A 5029-nucleotide genomic window follows, 5' to 3' on the forward strand; every position below is an offset into this window, starting at 1 on the left:
TCGGGCTCTGTACCTGAGGGGAGCGCGTTGGCCGGCCGGGGTGAAGGCGTAAGGCGAAACGTGAAAAGGCGTTTGTATCCGTAGCCGCTCAGGAAAATGTCAGCAGAGGCCTTGCCGAACTGCTGGGGAACTTCGGCGCCTGTTAAAAGTTGGTCGGTTTTCACTCGTTCCAAAATAAAATCGCGAGGCTTTGTTATTTGCTACCGGATTGCTCTGTATGCAAAGTTAATTAACACAGGGTTTTTTTCGGGGGGGGGGAGCAAGTTAACAATTGCATAGTGAAGACTGTTCTCTTATTAAAAGGGCAAAAACATAATTCCCTGTAATTGCGAGGCTCTAACGTCTTGGTTAATACACTATAATGTCATTTATACGCCTGCGTTACATCCCAAGCAGTAAGATTCCTTTGAAACACTTCGCCAGGTCTCGGACAAAGGTGGCGAACCTTATTCTGAACAAAGCTTATCCCGAGGGTGACTCCAGCCATGTCAACTGGCTCACACGAGGGATTAATTTGGCCTGTTCTGCTTTCCCTCTTTAAATTGGAAGGTCAAAAATAAATATGGTGTGTCTACACATCTGGCATGCAAGAGTTTTAATGGAAGAGGCTGGAGCTTTGTTCTCTGCAACTGCGTGTGACCGCTTCCAGCTTCTTTTCATTCAGAGGGGCTCTGCTTTTGGGCCGGACCCAACTGAGCATCCAAGGCATTAATCCTCTGGGGCTGTGCTGGCTAATTTGGAAAGTATGGTGCTGTGATTAAGTCACGTAAATGAGCCAAAATCCCCCGTGATGTCGTTCAGCGCGACTCCCTCATGCTAAGGGGTTAAGACTCGGGTGGAAAACAAACACATCTTTGAGCTGTTGTGTTAAACATGGTGTGTCTTCAGGCAGAGACCACAAAGGATCAGATGAGCTTTTCTTGTATTCTTGAAATGAGACCTGTTTTGTCACTGAAATCAGTGACAGAAGTCCTATGGACTCCTACTGGAACTTCTGTAAGGATACTCATATGCAGCGGGAGGGTACACGTTGTCACGGACTGGGGAAAAAGAAATTGAGGAACTATGATGCCCATTTCTCCTCTCCCAGTGATTTAGGTGTTAGTAACCTGGTCATTTCTGTGTTAAATGTTCTTATTAGATTGTTTCCCAACAGCCTCAATAAACAAGACCTGCAAAAATACATATGATGGTGTAACATGATATCATCTCACAAATGAGAGTTAAAACGGAGTGATTCAGTTTGCTTATTGAGTAGCTACCTCACATGAGCAGATGTGAAAACCAAAAGAAAGACCTGCTTTCAAAGAACAAGTAGTCTGGCGGTAAAACCACAAGCTTGGGATGTGGGAAACCCACATTCCCATCTGTGGTGTGAAAGAGGCAGAGAAAGGATTTGAATGCAGATGCTCGGTAACTGAGGTAAACGCCCTGATCAGCAGTTTTAGGATAGCCGGATCTCACTTTCGTATTTTGCCCCCCCCTAGGAAAACTATTTGTGTGTTGTGGTTCTTCCTAATACAGTGGGAAAATGCCTGCGTAACAGGAAAACTTGCCCTGTTCTCCATAAAATGCTGGTGTTCCACAAACGGCTTGGATGGTTTGTTCTCATCTACAGGGCTTTATTTCAGGAGAAACTGTTCATCTTTAAACCCACACACAGTCCCAGCTGGGATCAGAAGAGCATCCAGAGAGCAGCTGCCTTTGGTGGAACCTTCTCTGTGAAAACTTCAGGTCCCGATGACAGTTTGAGTCGACGTATCTCCATACGATCTCACTGAAATGTACAAACAATCATTTTGCATACAGTTGGAGGGAAAAGGAATTGTTGGGATTCTGGAGAAAGCAGAATGCAAAGCTTTATTAATTTTTTGTGCACAGATTTGTTTATAAATGTCTATTATGAAATTGCTGCTTGCTTTAATTAAATTTTGTTTAGAAATATCTTCTCAGGCTTATGTGTGAAGTGGTTTGAAAACAAGCTGAAATAAATGAGCTGATCAAAAATATTGTCAGCCCATACACTGCATTGATATTGATATGAAAGCTTGTGAAAAGTCAGCACAAGCAATGCAAAACCTCCTAAATTTTGCAGGAGTGCTGTTATATGAGTTACCGACTTTGTTTCTTCAGTGCAATTTACCCAGAGAATGCTGAACACCGGCAAAGCAGATGCTCATCCTCAAATCCCAAAACACTTCAGTATGCTAGAGCTGAATACTTTTGTTAAGTTAAAGCATATTCATCAATTCAAAGGCTTCTTCACATTTGCATCAAAATATTCCAGTCCCAGTCTTCTGGATCCTCCGTGGATATGGATCTTTGAGGGCAAATCACCAGTCACGGCTCCTTACTCTGACACGATGCTTCCCTTACGATATCAAGCATTAGGCCCGAATGCAAGAATAATCCCATCAGCTACATATGTACGCTACCCAGATTTGCCCAATCCTAAACATAATACAATAAAGTCAATGACATTTTGAGAATATATGAGCTTTCAGCACCCACCAGCAGTTGCGAGGTGTGGGGGGAGGAAATGTAAAATACAGCTCCAGCCTCAAGATAAATAGTGAGCTTTCCCTGTAGCAGAGTGTCAGACAAGCTGAGACAAGAGTTAATTTTCCTGTGGCTTTTCCTGGCATTGAACTCTATGCAAAGCAGATGCAAAGCCAATGTAGAGTTACTACAGGAAGATAAGTGAGTTTGTGAAACTTCGAGTTTGCCTGCTCTGAATGAGGAATATAAAGAGAATTCTTCTGTCACACAGACAGACCAAGGGTCCCTGGCCCATAGTGATGCATACGTTGTCAGATAACCACCAATATCGATTCAGTCCCAGCCACGCGTAAGCACGCGGTTGTACTTCAGTTGGTTTAGCCAGAGGCCACAATACCGGCGTCAATGGCGGTTTCATGCTTTTAGGCCACCACTGTGGCACTTTGCGCAAGGGCAGACACTACCTGATCAGGCTGCACATGTGAACTGTTTACCCTGCAAAGTTTCCGAAGACATTTGGCCTGGCTGCGTGAGTTTATATGGGCTGTGTGTTTTGTTTCATGCAGGCACGTTATTTTGCTCTGGTGTAAGATTCCATGTGTCAGCCAGGAGTAGCGTTTGAGACACTCCTGCCATTTGGGATGTACTGGCCTTTAGTTTTTACCTTTTCCTCTTCTCCTTTCAGGAAAATTAAGACTTTTAAGGAAGTCCTGCCCACTTTATTATGCTGCCCTACCGTTGTTAAGACCACCTACAGAAGATTTTTCTTTTTAAGACCTATCTAGAGAAGTACCAATGCCCTTACAAATTTTTGTCTGCTGACACAGCAGGATACGATTATATTCCCCAAGACTTTTTGGCAGGTGTCCCTGCCCAGGGCCGGGGGGGCAGAACTAGGTGATCTTTAAGTTCCCTTCCAACTCTTAACCACTCTACGATTCTATGTATAGGACATCATACAGTGAACTTAAACATATAAATGTTTATATCTGTAGATCAATATCTCTATGTCTGCAACTTTAAATAGGTGTGAGTTTATATCAAAATAAAGGCTACACTTCTCATGCGGTGTTAATTTTTGTGCCCTATCAAATTTCCTGTGGTGGTATGGACCTCCTAGTAATTTTACATGTATAGATTGAAGTTTAACACGGATGAATTCAGAGTATATGAACACAGCATATATGGACTCACACAGAATGTGAACATGTTTTGCTTTGTCACTACAAATCCTTTCCATATTATCTGATGGACCCCAAGAAATCCACAAACCCTAAATCAAAAATTACCTTTCAAATGCTCAGCTGTATAAAGCACAAGTCTAGGTTCTGCTCCTTTGGCTTCCGTGGCAGCTAGGTAGTCCACTACTCACTTTAAATACAAGAATAGTGCAAGGTCCTGCAAACCTGCCTTCTTTTTTTATGTGTAGGCACTAAGGAAACATGGTTAATGTATTTTCCTGCAATAACATTAGGTTTGGCTTGAAAGTAACATGTTAAGATACACCACGTTACTGGTGTTTGTAAATGGTTTGACTTTTGGTTTAATTCAGCTGTCTCTGACTTTTTGAATATAGTTCTCTGCTAAAAATGGGGTGGGGAGAGAGGAACAGTTCAACTGTGAACTATTCTTTAGAAAACTGGATGTTTTTGCCATCCCACTAATGTCATCTGGCATTAATTAACATAGCATCTCTCTAATTATATTGTCAACATGCAGCCACTAAATTAAAATACAAAGAGAATTGTTAAAATTTCCCAATTTAACTTTGGTATTTCTTTTAAAGCATAATTTTTCAAGTTTTGTGTATATAGGAAGTCATCCAAAGCCCACTGAAGTTAATGGGCTTCATTCCGATTAGGCCCAGAAATGTTTGGAAAAATCAGTGGGGTGTCCAAATTGCCTCTCTAAACCAAGTGATTAGATGCCTAATTTCTATTATTGGCACCCACAGCTCAGCACCCAAAACCAACTGGGTATGCAACACTGCAGATCTAACGGGTCTCTCAAGGGACTGAAGACTACCTCATGGGGAGAAAAAGAGAGCGTTAGACAGTGGAAGTTCACCATCCCGCTGCACCCATGCCTTTAGGGTGCCCAAAAGAAACACTAGGAAGAATGACTTAAGTAGATCTCTCCTAGCTGAGAGGGCATGGAAGAGCAGTGGGGGGGGCTCCACACCACACAGACTGGGTCGGCTGCAGCAAAACGTTGCCCATAGTCACACCAGACATCTGCTCCTCAAGTAGAACCTGCAGAAGGTGAACAGAGAATAGCAGGCGTGGCATGACTCACTCCTCGCAAGCAGCTCCCACCTCTCTCCTGTGTGTTTTCCTCTTCCCGTCCTCATGAGTCGGTGTGTCAGGCACAGCAGTGACCAGCTCTGCGCATCGCCCCTCGGCTCTAGCTGGTGGGAGAAATTAGGTAGCTGAGGAAACATGGCAGTGCTGCATGGTGACATACTTAACTACATCCCATGTTTTTTGTGTGGTGTTACGGTCAGTTGCTCCCTGACGCTCTCCTAATGAAT

The sequence above is a fragment of the Charadrius vociferus genome, unplaced genomic scaffold, assembly GCF_000708025.1.
Source record: "Charadrius vociferus isolate BGI_N301 unplaced genomic scaffold, ASM70802v2 scaffold90, whole genome shotgun sequence".
Classification (NCBI taxonomy): domain Eukaryota; kingdom Metazoa; phylum Chordata; class Aves; order Charadriiformes; family Charadriidae; genus Charadrius; species Charadrius vociferus.